Raw genomic sequence first — 25,078 nt, forward strand, 5'->3', positions numbered from 1 at the left:
TAAAATGCTTCAGTTGTTAAAGATGCTCCTAGTCTGTGAACCACAATTTGAATGGCAAGACTGTAATGTTCATTTGTGTGCTGCCTTTTCAATATCTATCCATCTCCGTATCCAACAGTTCCTAATAATCTGATGATCTGTGTGGTCCCAATGAAACTGACTCTATCCTTGGGTCAACCATCACATACCATTATTTGTCCACAGTGGGCTTGGAATGTAAACAGATCCAGTCAGACCTTTGCAGGGAATTCTCTTTCCTGGAGTTTTATTAACAGCTCCCTTAGAACCAAGAGAAGAATCAGTTTTAGGAGAAAGTTAAAAAAAAATCCATGATGATATTAATTAACCCATGGAAATTAAGATTGAGGGGACACCTGGGTGGTTCAGTAGGCTGAGTATCCAACTGTTGATTTAGGCTCAGGTCATGATCTCAGGGTTGGGAGATGGAGTCCCGCATTTGGCGCTGCACTGGGCATGGAGTCTGCTTAAGATTCTGTCTCTCCCTCTCACCTTCTCCCACCACACGTATTTTTGCGTGTGCACTCTCTCTCAAAAAATTAATTAATTAATCAATTAAAATTAAAGCTGGTGGGGGATGGGTAAAAAATAAAATTAAATAAAATTAAAAACTCAGTTCCTCAGTTGCAATACTCATATTTCAAGTGTTCAAGAGCCCTATGTTGCTTTGGCTACCCTTTGCGACAATGCAGATACAGAATATTTGTATCATCACAGAAAGTTTGATTAGTGCTACCCTGCTTATTACTATATTTGTTCCCTTCTTTTCATTTAATTGTTATTTACTTATTTATTAACTGACTTGAAAAATGTACTGTCTGAAGGCAGGGTTTTGCTTTTTTTTTTTTTTTTTAAGATTTTTAAAATTTATTTGTCAGAGAGAGAGAGTACACACAAGCAGACAGAGTGGCAGGCAGAGGCAGCGAGAGAAGCAGGCTCCCTCCCTAGCAAGGAGCCCGATGTGGGACTTGATCCCAGGACCCTGGGATCATGACCTGACCTGAAGGCAGCGGCTTAACCAACTGAGCCACCCAGGCGTCCCTGGGGTTTTGCTTTTTTTAAGATTTTATTTATTTGTTTGACAGAGAGAGACACAGCAAGAGAGGGAACACAAACAGGGGGAGTGGGGGAAGGAGAAGCAGGCTTCCTACCGAGCTGGGAGCCTGATGCTGGGCTCCAGACCCTGAGATCGTGACCTGAGCCGAAGGCAGACGCTTAACAACTGAGCCACCCAGGAGCCCAAGGCAGGTTTTTTTTTTTTTTTTCTTTTTAAAGATTCTATTTATTTGACAAAGAGAGAGAGTGTACATGCAGGGCGAACAGCAGAGGGAGAGGGAGGGTGAGGGAGAGGAAGCAGCAGACTGTGTTCTGAGCAATGAGCCCAGTGTGAGGCTTGATCCCAGGACCCTGGATCATGGCCTGAGCCAAAGGCAGATGCTTAACTGACTAAGCCACCCAGGCACCTCTTAAGGCAGGAATTTGTATATGTTCTGTTCTTTTCTATATTCCCAGTATCTAGAAAAGTAAGTTACACACAACGTGCCCTCAATAAATAATTATGAAATAACTGATCGCCTCCCTCATTAGAATGTATGCTACATGAGGAAGGAAACCCTGTGTGTACTTTTCACTACAGTATCCCTAGTACCAAACTCAAGATATTCCTTCCTGCTAGCCTCAAGGCCTTTCCTACTTTGGCTCTGCCAACCATTTTTTTTTTTTTAAGATTTTGTTTATTTATTTGCGAGATAGCAAGAGAGAGAACGAGAGATAGCACAAGTGGGAGTGGGGGGCAAGGAGAAAGAGAAAAAGACTTCCTGCTGAGCAGGGAGTCTGACACCAGATTCAATCCCATGACCCCAGGATCAGATGCTTAACCGACTGACCCACCTGGTGCCCCAGCTCTGCCTACCTTTTTTTTTTTTTTTTTTTAAAGATTTTATTTATTTATTTGACAGAGAGAAATCACAAGTAGACGGAGAGGCAGGCAGAGAGAGAGAGAGAGAGGGAAGCAGGCTCCCTGCTGAGCAGAGAGCCCGATGCGGGACTCGATCCCAGGATGCTGAGATCATGACCTGAGCCGAAGGCAGCGGCTTAACCCACTGAGCCACCCAGGCGCCCTCTGCCTACCTTTTAATGCCTTTTCCCTTCAATAATATTGGAATATTTGAATTCCAATTCAAATATTGAAATATTTGAATCCTGAAACTCATCAAGTTCCCTCTCCTCTCTGGACTTTTGTAATTCAGTTCCTTAATCTGGGTAACACTTATTCCTTATCAAGCATGTGGGGCCAGTATTATTACTTATAGGTGTTAGTAGTGAGTGTCCCAGAAGATGGCAAATTAAAATGCCAGTATCAGTTGATTTATACTAGAATGCTATACTCTTTCTTTGTTTTTATTTTCTAGATTGGAGGGTTTTTTTGTTTGTTTTTGTTTTAGAATTTTAACTGATAGTAACTCTCTCATGCTGTTGAGAGTCTTGAAATAAAGTCAACAAGAGTGGACCAAAAGAGAAAAAAGACTTTATTTAGGTGCTAGCAGAAGGATCAGTCTGAATATAAGACTACTCTGTTGTCTGGAAGTTAGCAGAAGTTTTATAAGTTCTGGCATTTAGATTGGTCATGAGAAAGAAAAGGAACAAGGAAATGAAAATGTGATATGTGGGGCCATGCAAATCTTTCATTATTAGCTTTTAGAAGTAGATGTCATCATGATATGCAAGGGCAGGAAAGACATTCTGCAGTTTGGAGATAGAAAGGAAAACCAGGGTGCCTGGGTGGCTCAGTGGATTAAAGCCTCTGCCACGGCTCAGGTCATGATCCCAGGGTCTTGGGATCGAGTACCGCATTGGGCTATCTGCTCAGTGGGGAGCCTGTTTCCTCCTCTGCCTCTCTGTGATCTCTGTCAAATAAAATATTAAAAAAAAAAAGGAAAACCAACAATTTAAACAAGTCCATTCACAATTTAGAATTTATCAAGAGAATTTACAAGTAGGGGCTTGAGAAAAAAGATCTTCATAAGGATTGAGAAAAAGATCTTCGTAATTTACAGAACTATAATGTTGAACACCAAAATACATTATATAAGCAACCACACGTTTTGTTTTCATCATGTGTACACGGCAAAATGTGAACTAGCGGTATCCCCCAGAACTTTCTCAGGAGGTCTCTCTTTTTGCTGAGAACAGGTTGTTGTGAGCTTGTATAATCTTTGAAAGCTCAGTAAAGCAAGATAATTTATTCAGTTGATTAGGATTTCTTATAGTAAATAACCAAATCAAATGAACCAAATTCCAAAGTTCATAGGCTGCTCTAAATGAAAACCACTGATAGAAAGCAAGACAAATTTTGTAAAAAATGACATTACAAGGGCACCTGGGTGGCTCAGTTGGTTGGACATCTGACTCTTGATTTCAGCTTAGATCATGATCTCATGGGTCCTGGGATCAAGCCCTGCATAGAGCGCTGCATCAGGCCCTATTTATCTTCTTCTCCCTCTCTCTCTGCCCTTCCTCTCTCTCTAAAATAAATAAGTAAATCTTTAAAAAATGACATTACAGAATAATTAAGATTTAATCAAACTACAAATTGAGACCTCTGGCATTAATGAATCAGAAGTGAGGTATCTTTTAAAACGATAAAGAATAACACTCAAGAAAGCTTATTTTTCCCATAAAAGCAAACTATTTTATAAATATTTTTATTGAGACATAATGGACATATAAAATTATGTAACATTAAGGTATACAATGAGTTGATTAGATATTTTATAGATTGCAATTATGATTACCATCTTAGCTTGTCAGCTCCATCACATCACATAATCAACATTTCCTTTTTGTGGTGAGAACAATTAAGATCTAGTGGCACCTGGGGGGACCCAGTCAATTGGGTGTCTGCCTTCTGCTCCATTGTGATCCCAGAGTTCTGAGATCAATCAGGTCTACACTGGGCCCTCTGCTCAGCGGAGAGCCTGCTTCTCCTTCTGCCTGCTCCTCCCCCTGCTTGTACTGTTTCTCTTTCTGTCAAGTAAATAAATAAAATCTTTATAAAAAAAGAGAACAGTTAAGATCTAGTCTTTCAGTAACTTTGATGTTTGTAATATGGTATTATAAAAGCAAACTATTTTATACTTCTGCAGCATGTTTAAGAAGATAACTACATTTGGTTTTAGAAAAGAATATCTAGTAAGTTTCAGATATGAATTATACATCAAATATGATTTACTTACATATAAAAAATAAGTACATGTGATTTTTCATGGCACGGCATTTATAAGGATTCCTATGCTTCTGACTGTGACCAATTCAAGATGTAAAGTGGAATAGATTTCTCAGAAGCAGAGGCCTACTTGGTGCCTGGGTGACTCAGTTGGTTAAGTATCTGCCTTTGGCTCAGGTCATGATCCCAGTGTCCTGGGATAGAGTCCTGCATCCCATCAGGCTCCCTGCTCAGGAGGGAATTTTCTTCTCTCCCTCTGCCCCTCTAGTGGTCCTCTCTTGCTCTCACTCTCAAATAAATAAATAACATCTTTCAAAAAAAAAAAAAAAGGGCGCCTGGGTGGCTCAGTGGGTTAAGCCGCTGCCTTCGGCTCAGGTCATGATCTCAGGGTCCTGGGATCGAGTCCCGCATCGGGCTCTCTGCTCAGCAGGGAGCCTGCTTCCCTCTCTCTCTCTCTGCCTGCCTCTCTGTCTACTGTGATCTCTCTCTGTCAAATAAATAAATAAAATCTTTAAAAAAAAAAAAAAAAAAAAAAAGCGGAGGCCTATTTTGTGGGAATGGAAACTTGTAAATATGGGGTGTGTGTGTATGTGTGTGCAGGCGTGTGCACAGGACTTGAGTCACTAAAAATAAAGCCGTTTACACAGGAAAGGAAATACCACCAGTTGTCTGACAATCTAAAGGTGAGGCAAATATGGGTGAAATAGTCTGGTACATAAACCACTTTAATCAGGTTGGCAGTCTACTCCTGACTTGTCTCCCCACACCCCCACTCCCATTAAAGTCATTTGGCATATGCTGTTAAAGTATATATATACCAGAGGGGCGCCTGGGTGGCTCAGTGGGTTAAAGCCTCTGACTTTGGCTCAGGTCATGATCCCAGGCTCCTGGGATCGAGCCCCACACCGGGCTCTCTGCTCCGTGGGGAACTTGCTTCCTCTTCTCCCTCTGCCTGCCTCTCTGCCTACTTGCGATCTCTGCCTGTCAAATAAATAAATAAAATCTTTTAAAAAATAAAGTATATATATTAGAAACAGGGAATAGGGATGGGGCATAGGCAGGTTTTTGCCAACTAACAGTGTATGGCGATATGGGCAATGGCTTCACCCATCAAGAACTCTGGCTTTGTGGGTTTTTTTTTTTTTTTTTAAGATTTTATTTATTCATTTCACAAGACAGAGATCACAAGTAGGCAGAGAGGCAGGCAGAGAGAGAGGGGGAGGCAGGCTCCCCGCTGAGCAGGGAGCCCGATGCGGGGCTAGATCCCAGGACCCTGACCTGAGCCGAAGGCAGAGACCTTAACCCACTGAGCCACCCAGGCGCCCCCTGGCTTTGGTTTTTAAACCACAAACTCTTTCCAGACAAAACTGACAAGCGGCTCAATCAAGTTTTGTGGAAGATGTATGGTCAGAAAATCAGGTTTGACATCAGGCTTGATAGACTTAGAGCACATTTTGATTGTACTTAGTTTCATAAAAACAGGTCAGTAAGGGGAGAACCCACGTATGATCATCTCTCTTCAGATTCTCAAAAGCATGGGTACCGGTTTTACCCAGTCGCACAGTTCTGCAAATAAGAATAGCACAGTAAGCGTGTTCAAGAGTGTGACAACCACGAATACTAGTGATTGAAACCTGCGCTTTATCTTTACAGGCTTCGAAAAACCAAAGCTTTGTGTGAACACCCGCCCCGACTAAATCTAATAGAATACCTACAAATTCTTGTCGACTCCCGTGCGCCCGCACACAAGGTGCAAGTGTAAGGATAAGGTGAAGCCCTGGATTTTTCTGGAAGCTCTGGAGTGCAGGGCAGGGGAAGAAAAGAGAAGGGCCAATTGCCTACCGTTTTCTTTACACTGGCCCATGTCAAAGATTAAACGTATTTGAAATCGAGGTCGCAGAGAGCGCTACCCGCAACCCACAGAGGGACCAGCGGCGAAGGATTTCCAAGACAATACCGCAGCTGGGGGAGTTGGTGGCTTTATTAAGAGACATCCCGGGGAAGGGCCAGCGGTCGCCGCCTGGGGGCGCCGCCGCTTCCCCGCGAGGTGCCCACCCGCGGTGCGCGCACGCGAGGCCTCCCACCGCGCCTGCGCTGAGGGTGTACGCTGGCTTGCTTTTCCCCGACGCCAGCCGTCCCGGCCGGGGTGAAAAACTGCGTGACACGCAGTGAACGTGGCGGCCATCTTCCTCCTCTGGGCAAGTCAGCTGAGCCTGTGACGGCTGAAGAGGAGCGTTGCGCAAGCGCGACCAAGACGGTCACAGGTAACTCCCATCTGACGGGCGAGGCGTCGCCGTCGTCGCCGGAAGTTTGGCGTATCTGCGCCGGGAGAGCGGCGGCAGTCGCGGCAGAAGCGGCTCTCTCCTGATACCCGGATGTGAGGCGATTCGCTGGCTCGTGTTGGACCGTCTGCCAGGAGTGAGGAAGGTAGGCTAGCTTTCCGACGTCCCCGCCGCGTGCTGTCGCGCCTCCTGCGTCCTCACCTCCCTTCTGCCAGCCTCTCCGGAGAGCTGGAGGACCCCCCCCCCCGCGCTTCCTGTCCCACCTTCTGTGTCGTTTTGCATCGTACGCCTCTTCCTACTCCCGGGGTCCGGGCTCCGGGAGCCCTTGAGAGGGAGTGGGCGGCTCGAAGACACTGTCGCTTGAGGTAGGCAGTCAGCCTGCGCGTTTCGGGTGCCCAGGCGCCTCATCACCTGCCATTGCTGGCTGGGGTAGGCGGAGGTAATAAGGGGCCATGACCGAGGACCGCGGGTCACGCCAGGGGTCTCCAGGCGGCTGAGAGGGCATCCAGAACCCGGAGGTGAGGTGTAGCATTGCGACTACTGGGGCGGTGTCGGCGTTGGTCCGCAGGTAGCCCCCGGCCTTGTCCCCGCCCCCGGCGTCTTTCCTTCCACGCGTTTTCCCCGAGTCAGCCCCACCAGCCAGCGCGCTTCTGCGGTTTGTGCGGCTTGCTTCCCTGCCGTCGCCCCGGCCGCTGACCCGGCCTGAACCGTGAGGTCTCCGCAGTCTGCAGGATGTGATGTGAGGATCTTGGAGGGGAGCAGTGGCCTGGGTCCAAGGTCATGGAATAATTCAGCTTGGATCTGTAAGTCGGGGCCAGGTAGGGCTGCTCTGGAGTAGAAACGGGTGCATTGAGGGCCATAGTGAAGTTTATAGGGATAGATGCGAACGGAAGGGAATTGGATCCTCTGTGTCACTGTTCATAACATTATTTACAACAGGGGTTTTGTTTTATTGAGGCAGAATGGGATAGCGAGTCCAAAAATTAGGGAACTCTCCCACCCTCTTCCCATCCCCCAGCCCTCACCCCCCCCCCCCCAATGTTGAGATCAGGAAACCCTGCTGCAGGTACTATATTTTCCGAGGTGGGGGGCGGGGAGCGCAACGGAGAGGAGGAAGGAGTTAAGTCTTTGTGCTTTGAGAAGTACTGCGAACCTTGAAGAGTTGAAATGGGATTCTTTGAGCAGTAATTGCAGCGCACAGTATTAACGAGCATTATCACATGAAGTCTCAGTAAATAATTAACCTTAACAAAAGCCAATGAAAGAGTGATACTTGGTGGAATAGTAATATGGGGGGGTTGTTTTTCGCCCTTTAATTTTAAAAGGCTGAGTAACACGGATTTCAGTTTGGAACCTGCTTGCAGTGAACTCTGGTATATTCAGTGTCTCTTTTTATTGGGTCCTTGGTTTCTCCTTTTCAGTGGAATTATTTTTAATTTGAAGAACTTAAAATTCTCATTATGGAATTAGATATGAGAGTAGGATGAAAAGTGCTTAAAAGGCATTTAATTTGGAAACTACAAATTCAGGCCTAGAGTATGTGAGGAAATGAGAAAACTCTTATCAGACACTTACTCCTTTTAAGCAGAATGCAGTTATATATGCCCCTTAGAGTAGATAACGTGACTTTGGAAGTACCCTCTCTAGAACAAAACTTGCCTGGCTTATGAGCTTCTGTCCACCTTAATCATCCTGGCTCAGGAAAGTTTGCTCTCATTTCACAGTGGTTAGTATTACAATTCTGTAGTGAACAGTAATTTTTTTTTTTAACATCAAACTCCTACAAGGTTTTGTGTGAGGCATTTAAATCAATAAATTATGCTCCGAAAAGGAAGGGAAAAGGGCCCTAATTAATGAATGATATTACTCCCCATTGCTGGATGACCTTTTATAGCGTGGTAATTTGTTACAGCACAGTCTGATTGTATTTATTGTAATAATGAAGGTAACTAGCATTGTACAGTAACTTTTTTTTAGTAGTTAAATATTTTTCGAGACTTTTTGGAGCAGATTATGTTCCATGTGGAGTTCTATGATTAACCTTAATTGAAGGTGACTGGAAGTCTAGGTGGTAGTTTGAAATCAACTCCAGTAAAACTGTTAGGGTAGGTAATTCACTCAAGGACTATGTTACCCCTTCAGCAGCCCAGATTTTTCTGTGCATCTTTTGGCACAGGGAAAGTTCTTTGGCTCTATTTCTGCATAAGTTCTGTATTACAGCTGTATCATACTACTGTAGTTACTTCTGACAGATGGATAATTCTGTTAACTCGACCATCCTTTTTTCCTTTTTGGAAGGGCTATATCTTATGCTTAATTGCATTATAGTACATCGGAAGGAAGCAAGATTTATATCTTTGCTTTCTTCTGCTTACTTTAAACATCCATGGCTGCTTGTGTGAGATTCACAGAGATGAAAACTCAATGTAAATTAAAGTGGGGTATTAAGTATTACTCTAAAGAAGCAGTTCTCAGACTTTTTGGTTAGGATTCCTTTACACTCTTAAAAATGATGTAGGACTCAAAAAAGAAAATGATGTAGGACTCCAAGTAGCTTTTGGTTATATGGTTTATATCTTATTGGTAATCATTATATTCTAAGTTAAATATATTAATTCATTTAAAAATAGCTAAGAAACTAATTACAGGTTACATAAATAACATTTTTTATGGGGAAAAAAACTTTTTTCCAAAACCAAAAAAAAAAAAAAAATACTGAAAGAATGGCAACTGTTTTACATTTTTGTAAATCTCTTTAATATTTGGCCTAATAAGAAGACAGCTGGTTTTCCTGTTAGTTTTTGCATTCAATCATGTGTTGTTCTGGTTGAAGTGTATAAAGAAAATTCAGCTTTACACCAGTATGTTGAGAGGAGTACTTTAATGATCTGCTCAGATAATTGTGATATTCTTCTTTGATTCTACAACAAAACTCGAGTGGTAAGTTCTTAAAGGTTAGTTGCAATGTGGAATCTGAAATTGCCTCTTTTTTTTTTTGTGCAGTGTTGTGTTGAACCATTGCCCTTTGATCTTTTTTTCAAGAATGATTTTGATCTAATGAACCCCCTGAAAGTATTTATGGAATCCTGATAGTCCCTATATACCTTGAGAACTATTGCTTTAATGTAAATAATTAAGTAGTTTAGAATTAATGTGGTTATTGAAGCTGAAAGGGATAATGATAGTATGGAATTGAAGTTATCAAGTAGTTAAGTGGTAATTTTTAGTATACTTAACAGGTGCGGCGCATGTGATGTGCCAGGAGGTCTTCTAAGGATTCTTTTTTTTTTAAGATTTTATTTGTTTATTTGAGAGCGAGCACAAGCAGAGGGAGGGTCAGAGGGAGAGGGAGGGTCAGAAGGAGAGGGAGAAGCAGAACCCCCCCCCCAAGCAGGGGAACCTGACAAAGGGGTTCTACCTGACCTGAGCCAAACACAGGCAGGGGGAGTGGGAGAGGGAGAAGCAGGCTTCCTGCTGAGCAGGGAGCCAGATGTGATGCGGGGCCCCATCTCAGGATCCTGGGATCAAGATCTGAGCCGGAGGCAGATGCTTAAAGACTGAGCCACCTGGGCGCCCCGTTTCATGTTTCTTAAGTAAGCTCCAGGTCCCAACATGGGGCTTGAAGTTAACCACCTGGAGATGAAGAGTTGCATGCTCTCTTCACTTAGCCAGCCGGGTGCTATCTATCTATTCATTTATTTTTTCACTTTTTAATATTTTTGTTTATTTATTTTTATTTAAGTAAGCTTTAGGTCCCAAAGCGGGGCTTGAAAATCACCATTTTGAGGTCAGGAGTCATAATATAGTTTCATTTTAGAGGATATATACTACTTAAATAACTTCCGTGAGGTTTTTGAGGATGGGGAATATGCCTAGCCTTGGCATCAGTCACTGTGTATATTTAAAATACATTGTCTTAGGACACCTGTGTGGCTCAGTGGGTTAAGCCTCTGTCCTCAGTTCAGTTCATTATCTCACGGTCCTGGGATCAAGGCCCACATTGGGCTCTCTGCTTGGCAGGCAGCCTGCTCCCCCCTCTCTCTGCCTCTCTGCCTACTTTGATCACTGTTTGTGGCAAATAAATAAAATCTTTAAAAAAAAATTTTTTTTTTTTAAATTTTAAAAAATACATTGTCTTAGAATACTTCACAGAAAATTCAGTTACTGAATAAAACAAATTCTAGGAAATATTTATTTTTAAAAGATTTTATTTATTTGACAGAGAGAGATATCACAAGTAGGCAGAGAAGCAAGCAGAGAGAGAGGGTGAAGCAGGCTCCCCACTGAGCAGAGAGTCCAATGCAGGGCTCCATCCCAGGACCCTGAGAATCATGACCTGAGCTGAAGTCAGAGGCTTAACCAACTCAGCCACCCAGGCGCCCCCAGGAAATTTTAAGATAATCTTGTCAACAAATTTGAAATTTATTATTTATTTACTTTAAAGATTTATTTATTTGTCAGAGAGAGGGAGAGTGTGCATGCACGCACAAGCAGAGGGAACAGCAGGCATTTTTTTTTTTTTTAAGATTTTATTTATTCATTTGAGAGAGAGCAAGTGCAAGCAGGGGAAGAAGCAGGGAGAAAGGGAGAAGCAGACTCCCTGCTAAGCAGGGAATCAGAGGCGGCACTCTGTTCCAAGATCTTGGGATCATGACCTGAGCTGAAGACAGACATTTAACCATCTGAGCCATCCAGGCGCCCAAAATCTTTGTTTCACATTCGTTTTTTGGTAACTGCTTTATGGCGCTATAACCTACCTTAAAAGAGTTCAGGAGTTTTTAGTATATTAATAGAATTATGCAACCATTGCCAATGTCTAACTTCAAAGATTTATTTATTTATTTGAGAGAGAGAGGGCATGAGAATGAGCATGAACAGAACTGGGGGGTGGGGAGAGGGAGAAGTAGACTCCCTGCTGAGCAGGGAGCCTGGGCAGATGCTTAACTGGCTGAGCCACCCAGGTGCCTCTTCATTGTCTAATTTTAGAATAAAATTAGAAGAAGCCCCATGCGTATACTAGTATATTACTCTCCATTTCATTTTCTTCCTAGCCCCTTACTACCACCAGTTTATCTGTTATTATAGATTTGTCTTTTCTGGACATTTTATATTAATTGGATCATATAATGTGTGGCCTTTTGTGACTAGCTTCTTTTACTTAGCATAATGTTTTTAAGGTTAATCCATGTAGCTTGTATGAATACTTTATTTTTGTCTATGGCTAAGTAATAGTTGATTACATGTGTATACCACGTTTTCTTTATCCATTTATCAGTTGATGGACGTTTAGATTGTGTCCACTTTTTGACTATTACGAATAATGCTGCTGTGAACATTTGTGTACAAGTTATTGTGTAGATGTATTCAGATTCACTTTTGAGCTTCCCCAATATATTTTACATAGATATAATAGTACATATATATTTAAGATTTTATTTATTCATTTAACAGAGAAAGGGAACACAAGCAGGGGGAGTAGGAGAGGGAGAAGAAGACCCCTAGCAGAGCAGGGAGCCCGACGTTGGGCTTATCCCAGGGTCCTATGATCATGACCCGAGCTGAAGGCAGACACTTAATGACTGAGCCACCCAGGTGCCCCTGTTTTTTATTTCATAGCTGATCAGTATGTTTATTTTTGATGTGAAAGATGCAAGTGTTGTATAAACATACAAGTAAAATGTAAAAGCATTCATTCTTTATGTACTCTTTCATTTCCATCTTTACCATTGTTGATGTTTTAACGTATATGCTTTTAGTGTATTTTCTCTGTGTTAGCATAGTTGTATATGACTCATTTGTCTCTTTCTTGGAAAATTACATTTATGCAGTTTATATACTTTTTATTTCTAATGATTATCAAAATGCTTTTTTTGTTTTTAAAAAATTTTATTTGAGAGAGAGCATGAGCAGGGTGAGGGAGAGGAGCAAAAGGAGATGGAGAAGACTTCACGTTGAGCTGGGATTCTGACTTGGGCTCAATCTCAGCACCCGAGATGATCACGACCTGCGCTGTAGACAGACACTGAACCGACTGAGTCTACCAGATTATCAGAATTCTGTGTTGGTATTTTATTTTTCCTTTTTTGAGCATTTGGGCCGTTCTGAGTATTTTTGTAATATAAATGTTGCTTTTTCATCATTGCTGTCTGTTACATGGATTGCCCCTTTTTTTCTGCCTTGGCTTTGTTTTCCTCATGTGGGTGGATGGTGGTGTAATAAATTGTGGAGGATGAACATAGTAGAATGACTGTTGAGTTTAAGGTGCCTTTAAGAAATCAGGACAGAAATGTCCAGTAGGCTGTTGGGTATCTGAGTAGCACTGGGGATGGAGATTTTGTTGAGGATATGAATTTGTATCTTAACAGCTTACACGTAGTAATTAGAAGTATGTGTATAGAAGAAGTTATCTAGTAAGTGCCTTTTTTATAATGAGAGGACAAGACCTTGGGGAATGCTAATTTATAAGAGGTTGGTAGAGGAAGAGAATTTTAAAAATTAAAGTTGTCCATGTCTGGCTTTTTTTTTTCTTTTTGGTAAGCTCTGTGCCTAGCATAAGGCTTGAACTCATGACCCGAGATCAAGAGCTGCATGCTCTACTGATTGAGCCAGCCAGCAGCCAGCCCCCCCGCTTTTTAAAAAATATTTTATTTATTTATTTGACAGAGAGAGATCACAAGTTGGCAGAGAGGCAGGTAGAGGGGGAAGCAGGCTCCCTGCTTGAGCAGAGAGCCCCATGATGCGGGCCTGGATCCCAGTACCCTGAGATCATGACCTGAGCTTAAGGCTGAGGCTAAACCCACTGAGCCACCCAGGCACCCTGGCTCCCCCTTTTTTAAAGTAAACTCTAATCCCAACATGGGGCTCAGACTTAAGAACCCAAGATCAAGTCACATGCCCTACCAACTGAGCCAGCCAGGTGCGGCCAGGTCTAGCTTTTTTGAATTTTAACTAATGTTGAATTTTACCAAATCACTGTTACCAGTCTATTGAGAATATTACATTAGTTTTACCATTTATTTTTCTATCAGGATGACTAATTCTGAAGATAATTTTTATGGTGGTATTTCTGTTTTTTCTTTTTAGGATAAGTATTACTTGATGATAGTGCATGTCTTGTTGCTAAAATTGTTGATTGGGGCTAATAGTCCATTTTTGGTTGTTGTTGTTGCTGTTATTACTAAATTTTTGATCCCCAACCATATATGCCTCTTAAAATGAGTTGATGAACATGTTATCCGCATGTTTTGGAACCATTTGTGTAATAGAGAGATTAAAGTTTTGAATGTTTGGAAAAATTTGTTAGGGAGAGTACCTTGTGTTGTTGTGAGTGTTTTCTGTGGCATTCACTGTTAATGGTCCATTGTTGCTTTAGTTGTGACATTTTACATGTTTTTGGTTAGCAGTAATTACTTTTTAAAAAAAAAAATTTTATTTGTTTATTTGACAGGCAGAGATCACAAGTAGAGGCAGGCAGAGAGGCAGGCAGAGAGAGAGGAGGAAGCAGGCTCCCCTCTGAGTAGAGAGCCAGATGAGGGGCTGGATCCCAGGACACTGGGATCATGACCTGAGCCGAAGGCAGAGGCTTTAACCCACTGAGCCACCCAGGCGCCCCAAGCAGTAATTACTTTAAACTTTGTTTTTTAATCTCAAGTATTTTGGGGGTGTTTTAGAATGTGAGAAATACTTGGATTACCTTATATCGTGGGTGGATGAATTGGCAGGATACGCAGAGAAATAAGAAAGAGAAGACTCCATTTACAGAGCAAGATTTTGTGGAAGAAAAGAACAGGAATCCCCAAACACTAGTAGGCCTTACAGAAACTTTTAACATTGTGCAGTACTCCAGAGGTTGCTGGGAATAGTGCAGCTCCAGCCTTTGGCTCACCTAGCAGACACTACTGCTAGAGAAATTAAAACAAGTAAGCCAAATGATGAAATAGGGGTGATTTTTCCTCTCAGGGGTCATTTTTTATTCTCTGAAGAATATTTGATTTTTAGAATTGAGGGTGAAATTGAAAGGTGTACTGGGTTGGATTCTACATTAAATCTTTTGGTGGAGTTAACTGCACTTTGAGATGGCTAAAAAGTTTCCAGTAATGTTTTGAAATACCAAGAAAAGATTTGGTAAAATAGTCCTAAGGTTGTTTTATTTTCTGAAGTATTTTTCTGGTGATGGGGTTACATTAATGTGATAGAGTATTTTTATTTGACTGGTTGATGCCCTCTATTAATAGAATTTTTAAAATTCAGTCATCTGTGTATTTCTTTTTATCAGTTTTACTTGGTGGTGGTAGACCATTTGACCACTCATGTTCTTTTAAAAATGACAGTTTGCCTTTAATTTAGGCTTTTCATATTCTTGTATATGAAATGTGTGTGGTGCACATGCATATGTGTGTGCACTACTTTTGGTGTCAAAACAAATTTTTGTATTATTTTTGTCTTTTTACTGTATTCTGAAACAACAACAAAAAATATATCACTTCTTTGAAAGCAGAGCTGTTCCCTTTGTCTGGAACACTCTTTAGCCTCAGGTGGGAATATGCTTAATGCATCCAAGAAATAATAGCAAGGGAACAAACCTAACTGGAGCAGAGGGAGTAGGGACAGAACTAGGAAGTAATAGTTAACATTGAGCCTTTACTTTTACTTTGATTGAGATGAGAAGTCACTGAAGGATTTTGAGCAGAGAAATAACAGAGCCTGATTTAAGTTCTGAAAGATTGCGATGGCTGTTGTGTGGAGAAGCTGAAGTGAGGAGAAGGTAGGGAGGAAGGAACAAGGCTGAAGGCAGAGTTAGGAATTTAAAGCTGTTGGCAAAAATCCACGTGAAGGGTAATGGTGACTTGGACCTGGGTGGTAAGGGTGGAGATTCTAGGTGGTCAGATCTTGGATGTGTTTTGAAGGTAGACAGGATTTGTTGATGATGAGTTGATTTGTGTAAGTTGAAGAATTGGGGATGATTCCAAAGTTTTATTCTAGATACTTAAGTATGAACTTAACATTTACTGAGATGAAGAAAATCTTTTGAAAGCTTTAGGTTTAGGAGGCAAGATTAGGAGTTCAGATTTTAAAGTTTCAGGTGTTTAGTAGCCCAATAAAAATTTCTCTCTGGGTAGTATACTTACTTAATTTTTTTGTACTTGAATTATATTCTCTTGCATTTCTAGACTTAAAAAAATCTGTTCTGATTTCTTTGATTTATTGAGTCAGTTGGGGTAAATAATTTTCAGAACTTTAATTTTGGTGATATTTTAAAATAGATTAAATTTTAAAAATGGTTAAAACCTTTATATGACAATAAAGCCAGAATATATAGACAGGCCTATTAAATACCAGGATACATTGACACTGCAATGAAATTGGAGAATTTCAAAATTTTCAAAGTAAATCTTCCGTGTTTTTTTTTTTTAAATCTTCCGTGTTTTTATTTTATTTATTTAATTAATTAATTAATTAATTTTTAAAATTTTATTTATTTATTTGACAGACAGAGATCACAGGCAGGCAGAGAGGCAGCCAGAGAGAGGAAGGGAAGCAAGCTCCCTGCTGAGCAGAGAGCCCGATGCGGGACTCGATCCCAGGACTCTGGGATCATGACCCAAGCTGAAGGCAGAGGCCTTAACCCACTAAGCCACCCAGGCGCCCCAAATCTTCCGTGTTTTTAAAGCCATACTGCACTGAAAGCCTTTTGGTGACAAATATCATTCCACTCCCAGCCTTCCCCCATCTCCTAGTACCTTTCTCCAGAAGCTACCACTTTTATTCTTCTAGCTGTTACTCTTAGTATCTAGCTCTATATTTTTGATAGTATGCCCTAACTGCTGTATTTTGATTTTTCAGTTCCCGATGTTACTGACTTTCTGCCTCCATAGATAAAAATTTAGCTCTATTTTCTTCCCCTTATCCCCTTAAGAGAGTTCTATTTTGGTTACTGGTTAAGCCACTAGTGAGTGTTGTTATAACTATGTAATACTGGTCATTGCTGAGCTAAGTATTCTCCTTTAACTGTATACCCCTCCCATTTTTATCCCCTGGAGTTAATAATTGCCTTGCTTTTCTTTCTTTTTTTCTTTTTTCTTTTTTTTGTTTTTTAAATTTTGGAGATTTTATTTATTTATTTGAGAGAGAGCGAACACCAGTAGGGGGGAGGGGCAGAGGCAGAGGCAGAGGGAGAAGCAGAAGCAGACTCTGCACTGACCAGGGAGCCAGATGAGGGGCTGATGCCAGTCTCCATCCTGGGACTCTGGGGTCATGACCTGAACCAAAGGCAGATGCTCAACCAACTGAGCCAACGAGGCATTCCAGCCTTTGTTTTTTCTTACATAGTTTTTTTAAGACACCAGGGCAATTTTTCTCCCAAATGTCATGTGCCTGGTAGTAATATTTTTTATTCTCTAAATGAAGCCCAGTTGCTTTTCTGTGTGTATCTCCGCTAGCCTCAAGGTTTGTTTTGGGATTCTTCAACCATTAATTTCTTTCTTTCTTTTTAAGATTTTATTTATTTATTTGACAGAGATCACAAGTAGGCAAAGAGGCAGGCAGAGAGAGAGAGAGAGAGGAGGAAGCAGGCTCCCCACTGAGCACAGGACGCAATCCCAGGATCCCAAGACCATGACCCTAGAGGAAGGCAGAGGCTTTAACCCACTGAGCCACCCAGGTGCCCCAACCATTACATTTCATTACAGATTGGTTGCTCTTTTGACCTGTTCTCCAAAGCATTTGTACAATTAATACTGCGACCAGCAGCACTTTAATCCACATTCTTACCAACATTTTGTCTTCTCTAACTTTAAAATTTTTGCCGTTGTGATGGTTGTCTATTGCTCTATTGGATTTCTTTCTCCTCTTTGTGATGAATTGTTCAAATTTCTTGTCTTTTTTTTTTTTCCTTTAGTTGGCCATTTCATTGATTTGTACGATTTTAAGAAATATAATCTTTGCAGACTAATCCTTTTTAAGTTCTTTTTCACCTTTCACATTTTGTGTCTATAATCAAGCTATTTGGCATTGACTTCAGTGTATTATGTGAAGTAGGGATTAATTTTTACTTCTTTCCCCACTATTTGTTCCTGTGCTGTTCCTTTTAAAAATCTGTTTTCCCAGCTTTGTACTATTTATCATAAACCAGTTGACCACACATATATGAGTCTGATTGTGGGCATTCTGCTTTGTGTCATTTGACTGTTCCATTGTTCTATTGGTCTATCCTTCAATCAGTATAACACATCACTATGGCTTTATTGATTCTATTAATTGTTGATGTCTGGTATGGCAAGTTCACCTATCTTGTGGGTTTTTTTTTAAAGTATGATTTCTTATGCTATATAGAATAGATTTTCTTAATTTCCAAACAGCATTTTCTATTTAGAGTTTTGGGATTATTCATTTCTAGCAAACTACATTGTGATCAGAAAACATACTGTATGGTATCATTTCTTGGATGTTTGTGGAGACTTGCTTTAGGTCCTGTATTTGGGGTCATTTTTGTAAGTGTTCAAATTAAAAGAATGTGTTTTGCAGTTGTTGGGAAAATACTGTGTGTGTATCCATTAAGTGAAGTTTAAAATTGTCTTGTTTAGATATTCTGTGTAATTAATGGGGTTGTTTTGGTTTTTTGTCTGCTTTTTATCAGTTACTGAGAAGAGTGTGTCCAAATGTCTCAGGATTTTGGATTTCTCCATTTTTCCTTGTATTTTTCAATTAGGGGATTACATATGTCAACTTCAAAATTGTATATTTTATTTATATTTATTTATTTTAAAAAATTTATTTGAGAAAGAGGGTGAATGAGAGAACAAGTTGGTGGGGGGTAGCCAGGAGGAGAAGCAGACCCGCTGCTGGGCAGGGAGCCTAATGCAGGGCTGTATCCCAGAACCCTGGAATCATGATGCTTAACTGACTGAGCCACCCAGGCATCCCAAGAATTATGTATTTTTAGTTTATATTCTTAGATGTGTGCAGTTTGAGATTGTTATAGTTTCCTGTTAAATTGAACCCTTTATTATTATGTTTCTTTTTAATATTGCCTTTCTTAAAGTTGCTTTGGTATTAATGTAGATACATAAACTTTTCTTTGGTTAGTATTTGTATTCTCTATTTGTCCTTTATGCCCTTCTTCATTTTTATGCTCTAAGTATGTCTCATAATCACGGTTTATCTGGAGGATTTGATCCGTGGACATGTAATGTGAGTTCTGATGTATTTTGGGTTAAATCTCTGTTTTTATTTCATGCTGTTATATGTTTTTCTCTTCTCTTTTTTTTTAAGATTTTATTTATTTATTTGACAGACAGATCACAAGTAGGCAGAGAGGCAGGCAGAGAGAGAGAGAGAGAGAGAGAGAGAATATGGAGGAAGCAGGCTCCCTACCGAGCAGAGAGCCCGATGTGAGGCTTGATCCCAGAACCCAGGTCATGGGATCATGACCTGAGCCGAAGGCTGAGGCTTTAACCCACTGAGCCACCCATGCGCCCTGTTTTTCTCTTTTTGTTATTAAAATTTTATTGGTTTTGGGGGGTAATGTCAATTCTGTCATATTTTTCACCTGCAACTTAGCTCCCACCTTTGCCTTTCATATATGGTAGAGGAGGAGGGGGAAAAGAAACAACATAAAACAGGGGCTATCTATCGACCTCTCTTCTGCAAGTGGTCGTGAAGTCTAAATTAATAATAATAGTTACCAGTTGAGTCACTGTGTTGTACATCTGAAAGTAATATAACATTGTCTGTTAACTATATAATAGCAAACGTTTAAAAAAAAGAATAAAAAATAATAGTGGCTACTTTTGTCATTTACCTATTTCATTTTGGTTTATGCCAACACTGGACTGGATGAATTGTTATCAGTTTAGTTGGGGATATTCATTCTGTGGAATCTGAGATCTTTGTGGTCCTAACTTTGTTGGCCTTTGACCAAGGTATTAGATAAGAGGGTTGCAAGAGGTGACCCAGTGGTTGTCCTGGGTTCCAGAAGTAGTGCTCCTTGCTCTCCATGTACAATCACGCATGATTGCTTTCTTTGCCTTTTGGTATATTGGTATGAGGATCCCCAAGTGAAGAGGGCTCAGTCTCAGCATCCAATTTTCAGAACCATGAGGGTGTTTGCAGACTTGCCTACAAGTATGAAGTAGGTTATAGCTGAACCGAGTGAGTAGAGTAGATTCAGTCTTGGAATCCTACCTCCTTAACCATTTGGACTTGTTCAGTATACCTGGGAAGGTGGGTATTTCTGCCTCATTGACTAGGCTACTGTTGAGTGTAAGATTCACTTAATCAATCTGACACTATTCAGTGCAGCTTCCATGTACTTAGGAGCAGGAGTTGATAAACTACTTTGGCACTTAGGCCAACTTTGGCTCCACCCCCACCCCCCAAAATAGTTTAACATATTTTTAAGGGTTGTTAAAAAAAAAAAAAAATCTCACTTTGGACTAGCCACATCTCAGGTACTTAGTAGCTGCACATTGCTAATTGATAATCATATTGGACAGTCTTCTCTAGATTGCTCTTTCTCAAATTGTTCTCTGCAGAATAGCTTTAGAGACCACTGTCCTAGTGGGCAGATCCTGGCTAAGGTACGTGAGCTTGGTGGGGAGTGAATAGCTACAGCAACTTCTTGTCCTCTGTTCTGTTTGTCCCCATATCCCTTTCTTCAGAACATGATTTTAGATTTTTAAGATAAATTTCCAAGGCTAAGATACTTAGAAAATTACTGCCCATGAGTGAACTTAGTGTTGAACTTTCCTTATAGATTTTGAAGCAACTATTCTTGAGGCATTTTGCAGTTTTTCAGGGTTCTGATGAGAGTAGGTAATGGACTCTCCAACTCTAAGATACTATGGCTCTTTTTGTGGTCAAATCCATCATGTGTAAATTAACAAATAGTTACTATTTGATAACTGGGGTACATAAATATACTTGTTATATAAACTAATAAATCCTGTATTTAGAGGTATAATAAGCATTTGTGCATTTAAATTGGGAGCATAAAAAGGAGGCCCTGTTCCTCACTGGAGGAGATGACATTTTTGTCTGAATACATAATATTTACATACATGGTATGATTTGTTTTATTTTTTTGTTTTAAATTTTTTTTATGGGTGGTGCCCGGCTGGCTCAGTTGGTAGAGAATGCAGCCCTGTTCTCAAGGTTGTGAGTACAAATGCCATATGGGGTGTAGAACTTAGTTTAAAGGAAAAAAAAAAAAAAGTAGGACTTAAAAAAAAAACCGAATTATTTTTTATGTGCTTTTATTATTTTTTATATTTTAAAATGTTTATTTATGAATTATTTTTTAAATTCTTCCATTTGTTAGGTATTGCTTTTGCTATTTTGTGAAGAGAAAAACTTGTTAATTACTAGTAACTTTTATTTAAAAGCCAGTCAAAACCATATATTCAGTGTTCGTAATTTCTAAGAAAAAGATATCATCCCTGCAAACATTATGAAAAAATATGTATTTTTACAAAATGGCTTTTTTGAAGTATATTTTACATTTAATAGAATGCACAGATTAAGATTGTAAAGTTTGATAAGTTTGGGCATAGAAACACCTGTGATAAAGGACAAGATAAAGGACATTTCCATCATCCCTAAAACATACCTTGGAACCTATTCAAGTATGTTCTTTTTTTTTTTTTTTTTAAAGATTTTATTTATTTATCAGAGAGAGAGAGGGGGAGAGAGCAAGCACAGGCAGACAGAATGGCAGGCAGAGGCAGAGGGAGAAGCAGGCTCCCCGCCGAGCAAGGAGCCCGATGTGGGACTCGATCCCAGGACGCTGGGATCATGACCTGAGCCAAAGGCAGCTGCTTAACCAACTGAGCCACCCAGGCGTCCCTCAAGTATGTTCTTGACTCCACTTTGGGTAATCACTGTTGTGTTTTCTGTCATTATAGGTGTGTTTTGCCTGTTCTAGAATTTCATGTCAGTGAGATTATGCATGTGTGCTCTATTCTGTGTTTGACTTCTTTTCCTTAACATAATGGTTTTTAATTTCTTCCATGTTGTTGTATAAACAGCGTGCTTATATTTTTCCCCCCATGAGTATTCCATTGCATGAAAATGCCACAGTTTATTTTTATATACCTAATAATTGGTGCAGGGAGTCACATCAATATCTTATTATATGTAGGATTAATAGAAACATTTTTATATAGGTCCTTTTATGGTCATATTTTTGGGGGTATTATATTTTGGGGGGTAAATAATTAGGACTGGAATTTGGGTCAGAGGGTAGGTAAAATTTAACTTTATAAGAAAGTACCAAACTTCCAAAGCATTCATTCCATTTTATCGTACCAGTGGCATTCTTAGAGTTCTGCACTGTTCCACAGCCTCATGAATACTGGTTTTTGTCAGTTTTAAACATTTTTCCTATTTTAGTGGGTTTGTGGTAGTGTCTCACTGGGTTTTTTGTTTTGTTTTGTTTTGTTTTTTAAAGATTTTACATCTTTATTTATTTGACAGAGAGCACAAGTAGGCAGAGAGGCCGGCACAGAGAGAGGGGGAAGCAGGCTCCCTGCTGAGCAGAGAGCCCAATGCAGGGCTCTATCCCTTGACCCTGGAGATCTTGACCTGAGCAAAGGCAGAGGCTTAACCCACTGAGCCACCAGGTGCCCTCACTGTGTTTTTAATATGCATTTTCCTGATGACTCATGTTGAACACTTCCGCAGATCTTTATTGGCCATTCGTAAATTATCTTTTGTGAGGTGTATGTTAGTTATTGTATTGTCTGAATGTGTCTATAGACTTTGTGTTCCATTGATTTGCCTTTCTTCAAGTAGTATGCTGTTAAATTCTTACAGCTTCCATCTTTGTCATTTTCTTTCAAAATTGGTTTTGTTATTTAAGATCTTTTCCATTGCCACATAAATTTTAGGTTCATCATATCAATTTCTTTAAAAGTCTACTGGAATGTAGATTTGGAAATAATAAATTTGTAGGTCAGTTTGAGGAGACTGGATATCTTGATAATATTGAGTTTTCCAAATGTATATTTCTCCATTTAGGACTTCTTTAATTTCTCGTAGTAATGCTTCAAGGTTTTCAGTGTAGAAGTATTTTTTTTGTCTTCTGAGTTTTTTTTTAAGTATTTAATGTTTTTGATGGTCTTGAAATTTGTGTTTTTAAAATAATTCTGTTTTTCCAGTTTTGTTTTGCTAGAGTATAGAAATGTAATTGATATTATTTACTAGTTTTTATTCTGTGACCTTGTTAAATTCATGTATTTGACAGGTTTTTATTTATTTATTTATTTATTTATTATTTAAAAGATGTATGTATTAATTTATTTATTTGAGGGAAGCATGCTCCCTGCTGAGCAGGGAGCCTGAGGTGGGACTTGATCCCAGAGTCCTGGGATCATTACCTGAGACAAAGGCAGATGCCCAATCAACTGAGCCACCCAGGCATCCCTTTAATAGGTTTTTAAATAGGTCCTTAGTGTTTTCTACTTGCGTAATCATGTCAACAGGTTTTTCTTTCTTGTTTTTTAGTCTGTAGGCTTTTTGTTTCTCTTTCATGCTTTACTGCATTAGTAGGACCTCACGTACAATATTGAAAAGAAGTGGTAAACTTCTCTACCTAGCACTGCAAAGTTGGTTCAACACAAAAAATCAAAGTAAAACACTATGTTAATGGAAAAAAGAGGAGAGATGTTTACTACATCCTTGCCTTTTTTCTGAACTTAGAAAGCAGTCAGTATTTACTATTGTAATGTAAACTATAGGTTTTCTTGTTAGAAGCTTTTTATGAGATTGAGGAATTTCATTATTAGGTCAGTATAAATCAAGTTCTAGCTTTGCTATTTGATATTATCTGACGAGATCGGGCGCGTTCAGGGTGGTATGGCCGTAGACTATTTGATATTATCTAATAATTTTTATTTGTCTTTAACATTTTGATGATTTAGGGAACGTTTTATTTATTTATTTATTTTTATTTATTTATTTTTTTAAAAAAGATTTTATTTATTTATTTGACAGAGAGATCACAAGTAGGCAGAGAGGCAGGCAGAGAGAGAGAGAGAGAGAGAGAGAGAGAGAGGAAGCAGGCTCCCTACTGAGCAGAGAGCCCGATGTGAGGCTCGATCCCAGGAACCTGGGATCATGACCTGAGACGAAGGCAGAGACTTTAACCCACTTAGCCACCCAGGTGCCCCTTTAGGGAGCATTTTAATCTGTTCGTGAATAGGCAGATGGATGCTACTGGCCCTGTTTATTCAACTTTCTGTCTTTTGAGGCCTGTAGCAGAAATGATCATGAGCCATTGAGTACTAGGTATAAATCTAAAACAGTGGCTATAAGTGGAGGACAATGACATTTTTTTTTTTATTCCTGTGAAAATTCCACTTCTTCCAAATGGATCTTACACTTTGTGTTGCATAGGTATAATGTATTGCCAGCTCTGTGTTGGGCCTGTTTTAAGGATAAAGAAATTATAATTGGATGGTCTGTTCATAACAAGCATAAAGTTCTCAAAATATATCATGAACACAGATCCCTGTGACTAGTGAAGCCCCCTGCCCCCTTTTGTGTTTAAGGGGAAGCCCAGCAAAAAGGAATAACTAGAAGCCTTGGGTTGATATTTCATTCATTCAGCCTCCTTTGGAAGCTTCTCCACAGTGGGGCAGCTAGTTCACAGAGCCTTTGCTACTGAAGAGTGAGAGATCTAAGATAAGAAGGATGGAGAGAGCTACTTCTTAAGGTCTGTTCTTCTCCCTATGGAATTTGGGTCACCTTATAGACTTGATGGTGTAGAGAAGTTCTCTACTTGCTGTAGAAAAGTTTAAAAACTCCTGATTTGCTCTTAAGCCTAGAAATTAAGCTAATCTAAGTTGCTTTTCTTCTTAAAATAAATTTTTTAAAAAAGATTTATTTTAGGGAGAACATGCATGCATGGGGTGTGGAGGGGCAAAGAGTGAGGGGTAGAGAGAGAGAGAGAGAGAGGAATCTGAAGCAGACTCTTTGTTGAGCACAGATCCGGGTGCAGGGCTCAGTCTCACGACCTTGATATCATGACCTGAGCTGAAATCAAGAGTTGGATGCTTAACTGACTGAGCCATGCAGGTGCCCCTATAAAAACTGGTTTTAATAAGAGAAAAGAATGCTCAAATTACTAGCAACCTTCTAGAAATGAAAAAGGATTATAAAGGAATACTGTGAACAGTATACGAACAATTCTGATAACCCAAATGAAACGGACAAATTCTTAGATACCGAGTCAAGAATAAAACTCTGATACCAAAACTAGACTAGGATAGCAGAAGGAAAAGAAACTATAGATCAATATTTTTTGTAAATACAACTGTATACATGCAAACTGAATCCAGCAACATATGAAAAGGATTATGCACCAGGATGAAGTGGGATTTATTCTTAGCACTGCAAAGTTGGTTCAACACAAAAAGTCAAAATCTGTGTTAATGGAATGAAGAGGGGAGAAATACATGATCACCTCAGCAGATGTAGAGAAAGCATTTGACAAAATCCAGCACCCTTTCACAATAGAAACACTCAAACAAGGAATAGAAGGGCATCTATGAAAAGC

The 25,078-nt window shown here is 39.9% G+C and overlaps 1 protein-coding gene across 8 annotated transcripts in view; it reads left to right on the top strand.

Annotated features, from left to right (window-relative positions):
* The first annotated feature begins 6,330 nt into the window (after positions 1-6,330).
* The window catches only part of ESCO1 (establishment of sister chromatid cohesion N-acetyltransferase 1), an 85,074-nt gene continuing 66,326 nt past the window's right edge, over positions 6,331-25,078 (top strand). For 4 of the 8 annotated variants that reach the window (XM_032309416.1, XM_032309419.1, XM_032309421.1 and 1 more), the window contains exon 1: positions 6,335-6,670. The gene's annotated coding sequence lies outside the window, so the exon portion shown is untranslated. The other 4 variants (XM_032309423.1, XR_004277896.1, XM_032309422.1 and 1 more) reach the window with 4 other exon arrangements.

Source organism: Mustela erminea, chromosome 13 (assembly GCF_009829155.1).
Source record: "Mustela erminea isolate mMusErm1 chromosome 13, mMusErm1.Pri, whole genome shotgun sequence".
Lineage (NCBI taxonomy): Eukaryota > Metazoa > Chordata > Mammalia > Carnivora > Mustelidae > Mustela > Mustela erminea.